This window comes from Lethenteron reissneri, chromosome 16 (assembly GCF_015708825.2).
Source record: "Lethenteron reissneri isolate LAM-NWPU_2019-01 chromosome 16, ASM1570882v1, whole genome shotgun sequence".
In the NCBI taxonomy this organism is placed as follows: Eukaryota; Metazoa; Chordata; class Hyperoartia; order Petromyzontiformes; family Petromyzontidae; genus Lethenteron; species Lethenteron reissneri.
This window is the reverse complement of record NC_083794.1, coordinates 14,234,812-14,251,429: the sequence shown is the minus strand read 5'-3', so window position 1 is coordinate 14,251,429 and position 16,618 is coordinate 14,234,812. Positions and strand designations below refer to the sequence as shown.

General features: G+C 52.1%; 1 protein-coding gene across 1 annotated transcript in view; it reads left to right on the top strand.

Moving 5' to 3' along the window:
* The first annotated feature begins 289 nt into the window (after window positions 1-289).
* The window catches only part of LOC133343039 (AF4/FMR2 family member 3-like), a 62,663-nt gene continuing 46,334 nt past the window's right edge, over window positions 290-16,618 (top strand). The window contains exon 1 of the mRNA XM_061552486.1: window positions 290-468. The gene's annotated coding sequence lies outside the window, so the exon portion shown is untranslated. The remainder of the gene's footprint in view (window positions 469-16,618) is intronic.

Below are 16,618 nucleotides of genomic sequence, written 5' to 3'. Positions count from 1 at the left end.
CTTAGCAGCAGCAACAGCGGCAGCAGCAGCGGCAGCAGCAGCGGCAGCAACAGCAGAGGCAGAGCCGCCACCGTCACTCTACCCGCCTGCGGGTCTGTCCACCCGCCCAGTCTGGCTGCTGCCCCCCCCCCACAGCCCTCCCTTCCTCTCGGTGGCGCGCAGTGCCACGCCGTGCCGCACCACTCGTCCCTTGCGTCTGAGTCGCATCGTCCCCCCCCCGTACGCAGAGAGCCCCCTACCCCGTCGAAGAGGCTGACGGGAGGGCTGGCGGTGGGGGGGCGGCAGTCGGGCTGCTGCGTGCCGGGTGATGGTGGTGTGACGCCGAGGCGGGTGCTCGGGGCTGAGCCGGCGGCGGCGGCGTTGCTGGTGGTGGTGCCGCAGTGGGCTGGCGGAGGGGAGTCGTCGGCGTCTGGAGAGGGCAGTGTCTCCTCACCGGCACGTCGACTTCGCCATGGCCTCCCGCCCCGGGTGAGTGTGGACTGGCGCTGGCCTCCGAGCGCGTCTCCTGCGTCTTCCGGGCTGCCTGGCGCAGAGCTGTGGATTATGCTGACCGCTGTAGCAATGTCCAGCAACCTGCACTGACCAACCGTGGCGAAGTATGGTCAAACAACCCCTCCCTACCCCCCTCCACGATTTACGGAGCATGGGACGCCTTAATCCAGCAGTGGATTGACAAAGGGCTTAAATAATGATAATTCATATTTATTTATTCATATTAATTCGTCATTAGAGGTGACTCCAGTCTGAGAAGGCCTTTACCTAGCAGTGGATTGAACATGTCTGATGACGATGAATGATAGCGCTGTTTTATGTCGAGGTAAACGTCACACATGTGTTGTTCGCAGGGTCCTGCATCGCAATGCTTCCCCAGTTGATTTAACCGGAATATTTTACACACATCTAAAAAAACCCTCAGAATTCCACAGACGCTCGCTTTATTGATTTGAATAACAATAACATCATCATAACGTATATATATATTTTAAACCGACGTGAATTGTGGGCGCAGATCAGTTCTGATACCGCTGTACAACACACAAGTTCTACACCGAGCACCTCGGGGTCGGGTGCGCAAACGGTAAATAACGTCCGTCGAGGTTGTCCAAAGCGGTGCTTGCCGGCCCGGTGATTATGGGTGCGATGTCGCGGATGGGAACTGCGTTTTTCGTCTGCAGGCGTATTTGATTTTGGCCGCTGTTCCTGGAAGGAGAGTTGCGCACGTTTGTAGGTGCGTGCGCGCGCGCGTTTTGGTGGCCACTTCTGTCCGTGCCGCTTGCCTGCTCGTCACCGTTAATTCCCTGTCTGTGTGACCAGTGCCGTTAGCCTGGCCTGCGTCGTGTGCATTGTGCGAACAATCATCAACAGTTCCTGAAGAGAACTGCATTGTCTTGGGTCACCGCGAAATCAATTTGAGCAAATGTGACCGACGGATAGGCATTGGCCATACGGACAACTGTCTGCCGGTTTCGTCATTACCGGGACTCATCAGGACAACATATTCACCAATGTTCTGTGTTTGTTTGAAACTAGAGTTATCCGGCCTCCATATTTCTGTCATGATGGGATGTCTCGTCATTTCCAGATTTGATTAAACTGTCTGAGTAGGTAAACTGTAATTAGCAGATAGGTGTTTTGCATAACCATGATGGACCAATATTAAAGACTAAAATATCAAGATACGGCTCAGTTGAACACGTAGGCTTTCGCGACCAATATTATTAATCACAATAAAGGTTTTTTGGGTTAGATGGGTTAGATCGCGTAACAATACATTTATATATAACCCAAAAATCTCCATTATGGATAAATAGACTGTGTAAATCTACTGCTGGATGAAGGCTTCTCTATGCCGTGAAGTTTCGATTTAAAGCTTTCGTGACTGCAGGGATTCATCTTCTTGGTTCTTTCGGTAAAGTCACGTAGACAGACCTGCTCTCCACCTGAGGACGGCTGCTTGCGTTGTAGCCGAAACGTCGTGAGAATTATTTTATAATGTTTTATTTTTATTATTTTATTATTTCCATTCTCTATGCCGTGAAGGTCAGATCGGCGGCTTGGTGGAGGGGTTGGGAAGTGGGGAGTGGGGGACACGGGAGGGGGGGTAGGGGGGCGTTCAGCACCGGTTCAGATATCACTCACCACTGATGTTAGCCATGGCCTGCAATCAACACTCAGACTTGGGCCTGGTGCATAACACAACATAATCATTAATTCGTTTTGCGATTAACTAGGACACATATCGCACATAGAGGGGGCTCCTTGCATATAAAACGTCTGGCAGTTCACCAGCATTGATTATAATTCAAGCAAGCCTGACCCTGCTGATTATACAATGCGTGTCGTAACCGGTCCTGAGTTTGCTTGTGGTGGGCCAATGCTGCTGAAATAATGCACTCCCAGATGACGGTGTGGCTGATGGGATGTAGAAAAAAAAATAGTTTGTGGAAGGACAAAAATGTGAGGTGTGTTTATCTGCTTAGTTGTGTTCTCACTTCATAGGTCAGTGGGTAAACCCCTGTGCCACCCCTGCACCCAAGAATATGCCTCGAGTGTGATTAATTTAGTTAATAGTCGTAAATGAAGAATGCATAACTCGGTGTGTTAAATTCAAACAACACAATTGCTTATTCGCCGAAAGAAGTCATCGCAGACAACGCAAATGGTGCCACCACCACCACGACCGCCCCATTGCTTCCTTTCTTATGCCAAGTTGTCTCAGATGTGTCCCAGTGGACACCAACTCTCTGTGCGTGCTCTCACAGTATCCCTCCGTCTGATTTGGGCCTTGCTTTCAGTTGCCGACCTATTGGTGTCTATTCCAACGCCTGCATGGCTGTATTACTGTATCATAATCATTATTATTGGTTGGTTAGTATACTGTAAGTCTACGTGTGATATTTCCTACGTTGCTGTGTCATTATCCAATGTCAACATCAGCCACGTTCTCTTGACTGCTGGGTAAAGGCCTCCGCCATCCGTCGACATCCCACGGCACCACGCGATGCCACGATTCATCATCTCATTCCCGCGCACGCGAGCCGATCTCATCGCTCCATCTCCGCGGCGGTCGTCCTCTCGGGCGCGTTGTCTACTTTTGTCCGCCGCTCCGCGTTCGACCCTCGTCCATCGGCCGTCATCCCACGTGGCCACGGTGTCTCCTGCCTGCGCCCGCGTTTGCTCTGAGACGATTGCGGGCTGAGCTCCGCTCGCTGCCGCACACCGTTACTCGATTCGGTGTCCTTTGTCTGTCCACTTGGGAATGTACCGAAGAGCATCAGCATTTTCTGCAAGGGAGGCCTCTTACGGTTATATAAGGGCAGCTGCTGATTTAATTGTAATGTGCAAGGTTGGTGGTGGAACCGTGGTACGGTGGTTTTAGCGTGCTGCGCTAAGAGCCCGACGACCTGAGTTCGATTCCCGGCCACGGCTAACATCAGTCGTGGCTTCCCTGTTCTTTACCAACCTGCCACACACTCTGACTAGTGTGGTGAAGTATGGTTAAACTCCCACCACCACCACCACCACCACCCCCGGCCACCACTGTGGCTGACAAGGCGTGGGGAAACCTTCACCCAGCAGTGAATTTATAATGGCCGGAAATAAGTGTATACAGGGTGTTTGAAAAAGATGGAGCCGATTTGAAATCGCGATATCTCTGCAACCACGAACCGCCCATGAATGAAACTCTAACCACTTAAAAGGGCGGGGCATAGAGTTTCAAATGATTAACGCTTGATGCCTCTCCCAGCGCACAAACAGCCCCTAGCCTCAGTCATTCGCAAGATGGTGACCCCGCAACACAAGGCGTTTTGCCTTCAGCAGTTCAGCAAGACTGAATCCGTAATTGCGGTGCAGCGTGTATTTCAACGGCGTTTTGGCATTGATCCGCCAACGTCAAAGAGCATTCGTCGTTGGTAGCGACAATTTGAGGAAGCAGGCTGTTGATGCGAGGGGAAGAGCACAGGGCGAGCACGCACCTCAGAGGAAAACGTGAGAAAGGCGTTTGGGACGAATTCAACAATCGTCTCGATGTTGTCCATACAGCAGGTGGAGGGCACATAGGGCATTTATAAAATGGTTAGTAAAACTTGATAACTCATTCAACCATTTGTAACGTTTTGTGTAATTGTCACATGTTACCATCGTGAAATATACTGCTTTGAAATTGTGTCCATGTATTTGAAATACCCACTATTATTTATTCATACAACATTGGCCTATGAACCAAGCACACGGAATGCGCCCGGTCTCATCAGATCTTGAAGACCAAGCAGGGCGGACCATCATGCGTGAAGCAGGTGCTATAGGATACCGGGGCGCTGCACTTTTCGGCAGAGGTCGGCGCGGCAATATCCATTGTCGCACGGCACGAAGCTCCGACGTCTGCCCTCCCCGCCTTCGCCAAACCAGCGTGTGGTGAAGGCGGTCAAATAAACCCCCGCGAGCCGCACGGCGTCGGGAGGCCCTCGTCCAGCAGTCGATTGGAAACAATTCCGAGGTCGATGGCATGGTTGTCGGTGTTTGCCGCCACCCCTCCGCGCCGTCGTTTTCGTCTTCTTCTCCTGCTGCTCGCTCGCGTGAGGCTTTTGCGAGACGGCACAAGGCCTCCCGCGAGGCACGCTCTCCTAGCCATCCGACAATGCGCGGTCCTCCTCGTCCTCGTTGGTAATCTGGGCGACGATTGACTTGGCACGGCGAAGCAGGTCGGTGCTCAGGTCTCGGGTGTGGTTGGTGGTCGTGGCCGGGTCTCCTGGACATCTGTGAAATTATTGGACATCATTCAGACGCTGTCTTCCCGACAGACCTGTTCTTCACCTGAGGACGGCTGCTTGCGTTGTGGCCGAAACGTCGTGAGAATTATTTTATTATGTTTTATTTTTAATATTTTATTATTTCCCTTCTACGTGACTTTACCGAAAGAACCAAGAAGGTGAATCCCTGCAGTCACGAAAGCTTTAAATCGAAATGTATTGGACATCTGTTTAAAAGAGCTTTGCAGTTCATCGGATTCCTCCAGTGTGAATACATATTCTGATTCTGACTGCGGGAAGGAGACTCCTCTGCCTCTGCAGCTCTCCCCCGTGTGGAGCTCGGGACGCGCGGCGCGTTGCTCCACGTGACGCCCGACGGTCCGATGGCATCTTCTTTGGCAATCTGAATTATGAATTCAGTTCGAGCACGGACGTCAATTCTTACGAGGTGGTGCCTACCCAGGTCACTCTTGTGCATGAGATTGCCTGTGTTCCTGAGTTCTCACATGCACATACACTTGACTTGACTTGCCCTTCTGCTTTGGGTAATGCTTTGATTACCCCAGGGACCCAGAGCCCTCTTTTAATGTGCGGCGTTTATGTATTTTAATTTTGGATAATCTTCAACGTCGGGATTTGGGCGATAAAATGTGCTCGCGTTGGAGTTGTCCAAGTGGCTCTCGGGGGGGTCAAGGAACCAACCGAGCCAGCACTGCTGAAATTCTGGGTTCAATTTAATTCTCAGTCCCTCGCGCAATGAAACAGAGCTCTCAGTCCATCGATTTGCTACGCACAAAGCCCGGCTACCGATAACTGCACGAAAAACCCATTAGATCGAACTTGAACTTTCACTGCAATTTGTCTTAATCGAGTGTTGAAAATTACAAACCACTTTGACGGGAAATTTTCACGGGGGATTATTTAAAACTGTGCGCCCCGAGTGTGTCTGAAGAGGCCCTCTTGAACTGACGTCAGAAGATCTTCTGTGACGTCCTCTTTCAGTGCCATTCTCCAACACAGGGTGGTGCACTGCTGGCTGGAAGAGTTTCCAGTGAAATGATCCATCTCGTAACATGACACTCACAGTGTAGCAGTCGCATTACACCGGAGTACAGTAAAATTCATTCTATCGATTAAATATATTGTTTTATGTGTCTCACAGTGATCAACTCTTGAAGACGATGTCCATTTGTACAGCTCTCGGTAATTTCCTGCCAGAGGTTCTAAGCGATACGCGGCTCGAACCGTGAACCCCACACTCCCCCGGCTCAGCGTTGAGCCAGTGGGTGCAGGCCGTCCAGCTGCCTGTAACGCGAAACTGGCACGGGCGCAGCGCTAATGATACAACCGGAATGGCATTTAACATGTAACATGTCTGCATCAGGATTCTATAATGGTGAAGGACGATTTGCTTCACTGTACTTCGTTTATTATTCCCCGAGATGTTCGTTGTCCATAGTTTACCGGAACGCGTTCTGATCATTCGTACAGCGACGCGGTTTTTGGCACGCACCTGCACGCGGCACCGAGGAAAAGTTTGGCTCGGTCATGAATTACTATTATTTCTCTAATAATCTGCTCATGAATTTGTCACGTGTACTTAGCGCAGCCTGGCTTCTGGCACCGGAGCAACCTCACCTCCCACAGAGGGTAGGGAAGAAGTAATAATCAAACCTGGCTCTTCCGTCCCAAAGAAGGCACGTGTTGTGGATTACGAATCCGTAGACGGGGTATGTTGATGTGCATGGGCCACCCAGCAATTTGCAGGCAGGGGTTGGTGAATCACATTGAGATTTTTAGAACCCCAAAACCAGCCAGGCTGCGAGGCGGCAGTACAGTAAGTGGGTTTGCGAAGCCTCTGCGTAGCCTGTCCGTGTGGAACGTTGCGTGTTATCGCCCCATCATCGTATAAATGTGGCGGCTTCTCTCCGGGTTCCCTAATCTCCTTACTTTTATGAAAAAAGAACTTTTTTGCAGGATGTCTTCATACAGAATGATCATCAGCCATGATGAATCGGCTGCTGGATGAAGGCCTTCCTGAGACATCGCCATCTCTCACCATCCAGTGACTAGGCCCAACACAGGACCCTCCTGAAAAAGAGTCTTGATCGTTATTGATTTAAATATCTAGTTTTTATTGAACCCGAAACCGCAATCAGGATACTTCTTAGTTGAGGCCTGACTTGAGATTGATGTTGCTTCTGCCACCAGGAGTTGATTTTTTCATTATATATATTTTACAATTCAGCGTCATGCCATGAGGTGTGAAATCTCCTATTGGTAACTCTCAAGGAAAGCGGTGGGCCACCTTTTGCGAGTGAATGGCCTCGGGAAATGACATCGCAGAGCGACTTTGGTAAAGCCGCTTTCGTCACACTCGGAAACACTCCCCTCCTCATGCCCTGAAAGGAACTCTCCTTGCTTGTCACTCACACCAACAGGTTTACTCCTCAAAGCTGGATTAATCCAAAGTGAGAGAAAAAAAACCCCTCAATTAATTATAGCTTTGTGTGTGTGCAGTCATTGGTGACTGGGCCGAGACCCTCAATTTGTGAGATCAATAATCCAGCTTAATCACGAGTGGCGGCCTAGGGAGTGCAGGGACCCATAATCCAGCAGCGGATTGATGAAGGGCTGCTCCTGTGGCGAACTGCCCGGATTTGAACCCAGGGTTCCCAGCAATGCCGACTCAAGTGCTCTGACCTCTGAGCCAGGCAACTACCTCAGATTCATTACCGGTTGTTAAGTACAAATCTTGCCTGGGTGTGTGTGAGTGAGTGTACATGTGGGGAGTGATAGCGCAGGGGTTAGCGCACTGCGCCCCGAACCCAGCAAACCGGGTTCGATTCCTGCTCACGGCCAACACCAGTGAAGATTATCTGAACCTGCCCTGGGCCTCCCCTAGGCCTCAAATGACTACATGGTGCGATGTGTAAACATCGCCGCTAGGGAGAGAGACAAAAGCAGCTGAGCGTGTTGCTGGCCATCCACCCCCTCGTGTGCCGTGCCGGCCTTCAAGGTGCTTACTAACGGCACTTGCCCCAAACAGTCCCTTAAGGCTATAAATATTGGGCAGTGGTGGCACTGCGACCCCCTTGACCTCTGCATCATAAATGTTACGCTGCGTACGCGGAGAAACCGCGCTTAGGAGGCCACAACTCGCGCGCAGGTATTTAAATGGGCAGTTGTACGCGTGCAATTATTTCACCGACTTTTTTTTGTCGCAGGCGAAAATTTGTTTAATTCAACGACCTCGGGCTCTGCGCTTGATTTACGACTGGGCGCCGCACAAAGCTGTCTGCTGAGCTCGCTGGCACCAATCTCTGCCACGATTAGCCACCGAAATTGTCCCGACTCACGCCCATTTAAATGCCGTCAACTGTTTGCGGCACAGACCAAAAACACTGCCCCGGCGACTCCGCCGGTTTCTCTCGTGACTCGACGGCGAGTCTCTGTCGAGCCCCCCGGGGGCGTCGCAGCTGTGGGTCCGTTCGCATTTAAATGTCACAAACGGCCACCTGTGTCTGCCGAGAGGGGGCCGTGAATTGCCGTCACATTGACAGCGAACCTCGCGGCTTTTTTTACAGTTTTTTTGTGTCATTTTCTCCCAAAGATATCCCGATTGTGCCATCGGCATCACGGCAGTACCAATAATAAAAACTATTTAAACTTGTAACGTGCTCAGCATTCACTCACTCTCGGAGAAGGAGGACTCAGAGGCACGAGGAGATACCACAGACGAGCGGGAAGGCAGCCATGCAATGAGCCGCCATCAAGAATGAACCCAAGCTCTGCGGTTCTGTATATGTTAAGGTGTTATCGGCCCATTAATGAGGGCTTACGTACGGGAGGAAACCGGAACGCCCGAAGAAAACTCGCGCATGCGAGGGGGAAACACTCTATCTCACCCGGACGGAACAGGTGGGGGTCTATATTTTTAGCTGCACCGGCTTCTCCTGGCAAGCCACGGTGTGGCATCTCCTCGACGCCCATGGGAAGGGAGTTTCGCAAGAATGTTTTCAATCCACCAACCCTCACTGGCTCTACACAGCGCCAGGCTGGGAATTCTCGCAGAGCCGTGTGACCCTGCGTGATAAGATAGCGGCCCACGCGAGTGGACATCGACAGAGCTGCCCCTCTGAGATTGCTTCCTGCTCTGCCACCGAGGGCAACGCTCTTCGATGCAAGCCCACGACCCCCCCGGGCTCGTTACAGGGGGCTGCCTGGATGTGACCTCTAGGATCTCGTTGCTGCCAACCAGGGCGCTTACGACCTCTGAGCCACCCGCCAACCTCCACAGACTCGCGCTACCTTTGTTGTCTTTGTCTATAGACGCCGTTCTTCCTCGGTTCATAGACCGTCGGGCTCCTCTCAAATCTCGGCCACTGCCCCTGCCTGCCCAACAACCGCTGCCTGCCCACCTGCCCACCTGCCCACCTGCCCTCCGATCTCCTGGCTTCCAGCAAGCTGGATTCTGCACTGCCCTAACTGGCCTCCCCCCCCAACCCACCAAATCTCCGCGTGTGACGTTGTGTCCGGAGGAGGGTGTAGCCCCGTGCTATCTCCCCACACCACTGTGGCTGGGTGAGGTGGCGCCCTGCACGCGGGCGGTTACGTCCGCCGGGCGCGTGCGGTGAGTCACGCTCAGGGTGTCCCAGATTCTGATGCGCTCTCTATTCTGGACGCAGGCGAAACACTGAGCGGTTGGAGCGTGTGTGCTGGACCATGTGTGTGAGATAGAGAGAGTGGGGAGCGGTGGCGCAGTGGTTATCGTGCTCCGCTACGAAACCCGCCTAGGTCGACTCAGCCTTAAGCGATTGTAGCGTCGGGAAGACAAAGGCAGCCGGGTGTGGGCCTGGACACACCAACCGCCTCGCGCGCCTTGACGGCGTTCATCGGTGCTCGCTGGCAGCACTTGCCCCGACAGGCAGTGTGAGGCTACACAGGGGGCCTTTGTCTCTGTTCCCCCCATGGCCGCAAGGCAGTGCTGCTCGTGGCGTTTTAATGACGCTCAGTGCGGTGTGCTGGACGCGCTGGCCGGCTGATGATTTTGACACACACGGGAGAGGCTGTCCGCCTCTCTCTGCGCCGTGTAAATTATTGAGCCGCAGTTGCAAGTGACAGTGGCAGGCACGCTGCTCTCGGCGTCACGGCCAGTACGCTCGCTGGACTCGAAATCCAGAGGTCGCTGGTTCGGTTCGATCTCCCCGCGCGGCAGTCGTGACCACGGAATCATGTTTGTTTGTGATCCTCTCGCGTATGTGTGTCCACGTGCGGTCGGGTGAAAACGTGGGTACGCCCGGAACGCCCGGCCCAGTGTGGAAGAGTGAGCCAACGATGCCATCTCCGCAACCATTGACACGAACAAGTAATTGCAGGACTGCATCATTTACCTTATGGTATTTCTGGTTACCATGATGGATAAAGGCTGGTTTGTCAGTCGGGTATACTTTCCACCATACTTTTTGGTTCTTTCGGTAGAGTCACGTAGGTATAAAATAAATAAATACATTTATTTTAATTTATAAGAATTGTTAATTTATATGGATCCCTGCAGTCACGAAAACTTCAAATCTAGACTATCCACCATGTTTAGTTTGAACGTTCCTGGCTATTCGGATATGGAACATCCCACTAATGTTAAAATCATCATCATCAGCAGCAGGCATGATCTAGCCACTGCTGGATGAAGGCCTCCCCAAGTCCAAGCCATCACTCTCTCTCACGGTCTCATTATTTGATCATCCTATGTTTACATAAAAAAGCCTCCTCAATACATGGCTGCACTCAAGAGTAAAAATAAAGCGTGATGCGGTAACCGCAGGCTCTCCGAGTGTACGTCCTTCTCAAAACGCTGTCGCCTGGCTCGAAGTGTGTGACTCTTGATTAATTTGTCCCACATCAAGGCGCTCGCTCGGGGATTAGCGGTGGCGTGGTGGGTCCCTGCCCCCGCGGGCGGCGAGTGGCACAGACTGTGATTTGGTTTCGTATTTTAGGGCCGTTGGCTCACCTGATGGATTTATTCTCTAAGCCCCTCGTGCCAATTTCAGCTCCGGGTGTGACTTTATAAGGCTGTGAATGAAACTGTACGGGAGCGTGATGTAGTGGTTCGGGCACTGGCCTCCCGCGACGAGTAACAGTGGCGAACATTTGAACCGGTCCTTCCCTCGGTCGACTCGACCTTTGACGAGTGCTGGTTGCGCTGTGTAAACATCGCCACTTGGGGGGGCAGAGGCCACACCACGCACTTCATAGGCGCTCACTCACGGCGCTTGCCTCGACTTTCTAAGATGATACGGGGAATCGTTGTCTTTGTTTATCTCCGGGCCATATTAAAGATCCATATCATACACAAAGCGATACACGCTTGTGCGAATTTAAACCTGACAATTATATATTTTTTGCCTTTTCTTGTAAAAGTATAATTTGTAGTTATTCCCCCGGTTATAACCCAATTCCACTATCGACGTGAGGTCACGAGACGAATCAACTCGGCAGCTCGCAGTTCATGACCTTGTGGCAGAGAACGACCTCACAAGGTGACTCAACAGACATCTCACCGTATTGCACCTCCCATGCAGCCACATGGGAGGTGCAGTACAACAACGACAACGACGGCTTGGCAACCCAGGGATCTCCTGGTAGCCGCTGTCCCAGGCGCTACTTCTGGGGTAACTTCATCAGTAGGCCCCCATTTATCCACGCCAGCCAGGGGGGGCAGGGGGCACGTTTTAAAGCGCATTGCAGCATAGTCTTCACGGCAGTCGAACGCTTCACATTTACGTTTCGCAGCTGGAATGTAGCCAAATGTTTTCGCCACGGGTTTGGATTTTTCTGTGGCTCGCCGAGTCCTTGTACAATACCCTCGCAGGCCACCATCGTAGCAGTCAAATAAAAAATGCTGTCGCCTCACTCACGAGTGACACCCCCCCCCCCCCCAGCATGGCTCCTGGGCAATTATTTGTCACGGGGATCTGCGGATGAAATTCGCCTCACAAATGTAAATTGTTACTCCGAACTACTACCATACCCCCCCCCCCATCCCCACCGAGTTTTGATGAATTTGTCACAATCCGGAGTCGTGAATCGTTTCGTCTATTGATTATTGTTGGGGTTTATATTATTATTATCATCATCGATGATGCTTTCTCCGCTTGTGCCGCGCGTTATATCCGCGGCACGATGTCCGACGTTTCGCCCCCAGCTCGATAACAGCGTGAACGCGAAACAAACAAAAACCCGCAACGGTCGGTCATAGTGTCTTATAAATAATTCTGTTGTGCCGAACATAGCACGGTGCAGTCGATATACGAAGGCGCCGTGATTCGGCCGTGGTTCTGAGCGGGCTGGGATGGCCCGTTTGTTGTTGTTGTCGTGTTGTTGTTGTGTTGTTGTTGTTGTGTTGTTGTTTTTATTGGAAATCTTTACGGGCCGCGGCACGGCGTCAAGCGGCGTCGCCGCGCTTTGTTGGAGACTCTCTGGAGACGCAGGCGGAGCTTGGTGAAGCGGCGCGCACGGCTCGCTTGCCCGCGACACCGCCGCTGGGTGCGGTGCGCGCAGCTCCGTTCAGCTGCGCGCTCTCGTTTCGTTAGTGCAGGTTAGGCGAGAGGGCCCCTCCCTCCCTCCCCAGCACACCTCGCCTGTCTGACGTCGTGTGTATTTGTGTAAATTGTGTACATAACGGCGTAACGGGAGAAGCCCCCCTCTTGTCTCGCACACTGACACCACTCGTGCTGTCACCGAGGTCACGGGATACAAAACGTGCTCGCCACGGCGCTGTGCGGCATCAGAGTTGACTCGGCATCAGAGTTAACACGACAGCAGAGTAGCGGCGGCATCAGAGTAGCAGCGGCGCTCGACTCGCCCCGGACTGCTCCGCTGCTGACAGCGCTCTCGTCGTCGTCGTCATCATCACCACGCGTCAATTTATGGCATTTGTCGCTGTTTAAAAAAAAAAATCAGTTACTCATGTATACACCGCTGCCGTACGAGAGGAGAAGAAGGGGGTGACGCTGAGAGTTGTGCGAATATTCACGTGGTTCACGCTGCCCAGTCGGGTGAGAGTCTCGGGGTGGATAACCCCGGCTTGGTGAGGTGCTGTGTCGGACGCACAAAACGCCACGCCGATTGCCCGAGTGCCCAATAAACATTTGAACGATACCCTAAAGCAGGACTGTGCCACTGAGTGGCGGGCAGCAAGGGTTCGTCTGAGCCGCAATGGCTCTCGGAGTGAGCCCCGCTGGTTTATGGACCGCCTAAAAGAGGATCACGGATCGGTGAGATGAAAGCAAAGATAAACGAGAAAGCTGCAGACAAGAGATTGACGACCAGTGAGCGAGATGAAAGTGAGATAAGAGTGAGATGCGAGACTTGGGAGACTGACGGGAAGTCGAGATTGGCCAACATATTTACAGCTGCGACCTCGTGGCGCGCGCGCGTGCACTGTGACGTCACGTGGCCCGTCAGCACGCGCACAACATCATCGTGCGGTCGCATGGAAAATGTCGTGGCAGGGCCCTCTGCCCCAAACCAGCGTGCTGGCCTGCAGGCGGCCGCCGACCGCTCACTCACCCAGAGATAAGCCGAGAGATAAGCCGCGCCGCGCGTTTCGCTGACTCGTCGTTTCTTGGAGGTGGAGCGTTTCACTCGATTCGTTGTCACGCTGCAGCGTCGCCATCCCATCGGGGGATCGATTTGTGTTTGTTAAATATTTCATTAACTTTGTCGTGAACGTGGGAAATTCGACGCGTACATCGCAAGCTTAATTAGTCAATATTAATCGATGCATCGTCACATCTGTCCGTTCGCGGGGGATGCGGGGGGGGCAGTGGTAGGAGTATAGAAGTTTGGCGCAAGCATCAGCTGATTTTGAAATCCAACATCTTGGCGCAATAGGAGGAGGTCTTCAGTCCGTCCTCCTCTGCCCACCCATCAGTAGAAACGGGTCCACCACAGTCAGTCGCGTGTGGTGTTGGGTAAAGTATTTGTACTCCCTCCAACCTCTTCCGAGAATTCTCCACCACATGGAAGAGTAGGCCAAAATGCCCACGACAGAGGTCTCTAGAGCTCCCTGTAGCGGAGGAGGAAGAAGCGGTGGCATCAGCAAACAATTGCAGGCCTGCGCCTTTACGGTCCTGACACAACATCCCCTGGCAAGGACCTATCCCGAGACCTGTCTCTCACACCTGAGCCCCTTAGCGACCTCTACCCCACCCCCCTCCCCAGCAGAGCGCGATAGATCCGGGTTCTGCCAGTCGATGCAGTTCGCCGCGCACGTTTAAAGTGTTCCTCTGCCGAGCGCTGGCTAAACAGATGTTTATTTTGAAATGCGCTGGGAGCGTGCACTCTGTTTAGCTCCTGGCAGGGGCCGCTGTTCCAATCGACTGCTGTTGTTGTTGGGAGAGCACGGTCGGCATGCGTTTGTTTACAGTGTGCGTTTGAAAGTTTTCCGTCGGGGAGATCCGCGGAGACGATCCAGAGATTCCCCTTCCACCGCGGTCGTGGATAACGAGAGGGGTTTGTGTTGTTGAACTGGCTGCAAACGGGGAATTTGGCTGGTGCAGAGATGCAGCGGAGGGGCATTGTTGTTGAGCCGTAGAGGGATTTCACTTCTCTGCCTTTGATGTATTTTATGTGGTCAGCAGGGCCTCAGCTTGGAGTCACATACACGACCAAGAGTTTCGTTTATTATTGACACGATTTCAAGTTATAGTTTAAGTGGACGTTTTTGTGTTGTCGAATCAAGTTGTGACTTGAAAGGCCAGCAATATATATGTGCCGTCTTAATTTGCTCGAGTGACCTGGGACACCACCAACATGACAGAATCAAAACATACAATGTAAAGGACAGCAACGAAGCAAAATAGTGATCGGACCAAAGAGCAACTGTGCCACATGCGAAACCGAAAATATTGCACAATAAATCCGTGTTTAATAAGGAATTCCTTGTAGTGTAAATCGTCTCAGGCAGATCATTTCTTGACCGATCATAGTACAATCACAAAATTGACGAACATAAAACAGGTACAGGGTGACTACTGTCGTTCTAATCTGTAGACACGCGCGCATGTACGAGTGACACGAGCTGAGCGCTGGGATGGAGAGAACAGCGAATGTAAATGGGGAAAACCCGGCAGCGTCTCGCATCTAGGGGCCCAGTTCCAATCTCGTCCTCTGGCGCTTGGCACCAAGGCTCAGATGGGGTCCGGTTGCAGGGTGGCACGATTGGGGCTGCATCACAGTATTGCCCGGATTCATCGCAAACTCCCTTGCCGACTCAACATCCCCGTGCCTTGCACCGTCTCGGAAGCTCAACAGCTTTTTGACGAAGAATTGACGGCATCATCATTATTAAAATTGTCATCTGCTGTCGCTTATCACTATCATTATCTGGTATTTAATCGGCATAATCATCAGCTGCTTCATCATCATCATTATAAATAGTGTTGTCATCATCATCATAAACTGTCACTCATCATGAACTGTCAATCATCAGTATCCACTGCTTCGTCATTTATCGTCATCTATCACATATCTACTGTCATCATCATCATCAAATGCTTCATCATTAATGACCACTTCATCATCACCGACTGAATTATAACCATCATTAACGATCACTTTTCATCTCCTGTCATCATCATCATCTGTGCTGATGTAACGAGCTGCGCCGGCCTCCTGCCAAACAAATCCCGTCACATCCCAAAGTTGACAACGATGTTGAATAAAACCCATCGCGTTTGGCGGTGACGGAGGCGGTGACGGCGGTAAGTTGTGCGTTGTTTGAGCAGATGAACAAACAAAACAGAGCTGTATTTGACTTTAAACAATGCTGGGAAGGTCACGCGCTTTGCATGTCAATGGGGAGGTGTCTCTCCGGCTGAGCGCTCCGGATTTTGGCCGGTCTCACGGTGGCGGCGCGGCCGGTGGGTCGCGTGGAAGCCGACCGCGGCGAGGCGCGCACCACGATGCCGTCATCTCTGCGATGCGCTCGTTAATGGGAAGCGGGACAGAGCAATTTTCACCCGCGCGGTTTTTAATTGCGGGGCCCCGAGGTGAGATTACGTGGCCCCGTAATGCGAGGGTGTTGCCCACCCGCCAACCCGGCCTTCCCTGCGTCCGTTCGTCTGCGCGGGGGCTGTGAATATTGTGGTGAGGGCACGGGCATACAGGAGGAGGCCAGGCTCATCATCATGAGCCATGGGCAATCCGCTGTTGGGTGAGGGCCTCCCAAAGGCTGTGCTGCCCGTCGTGGTCTCGCGATGCAACGATCAATCTGGCTCCCTGGCAGGAGCATTCCAGTGGACGTCTCAACCACAGACCGTCATCCCTTCTAGCGACGCGTCCTACCAAAACCCACTCATTAATGATTGTTTAATAGTGTAATGGGAGGTGTGGATGAAATATATCATACAATTCCTTCTCTCGACTGAGAATTGTCATACAACTGGGATGCGTTTGTACGGCTGAGAATACCTACGGAGCATGACCCAAACAAACAAAATAAGCATCACTGAATAACGCTGCTTATTACGTTGCTTGTCGATGAAGTTGCTTCAACCAACACGTATTCCTGTTTCTTATTTGTAGTGCTGTTCAAAATGAAATAAAGGAAATAATTACATTCTAAATTCACCAGTTGATGAATTCTTCCCCAAGCCATGACGGGGGGGGGGGGTGACCATACTTCACCACGCTGGTCAATGCGGATTAGTAACGAGAGCGAGACGGGTTCTCATATCACCCACCACCGACGTTGACCGTGGCCGGGCATAGAACTCTGGTGGCTGTGTTCACGGCTTAGCGCGCACACCACAGTAGCACCACCGCTCCTTTGCCCGTTCTGTTGCTGCTTAAAATCAGCAGCA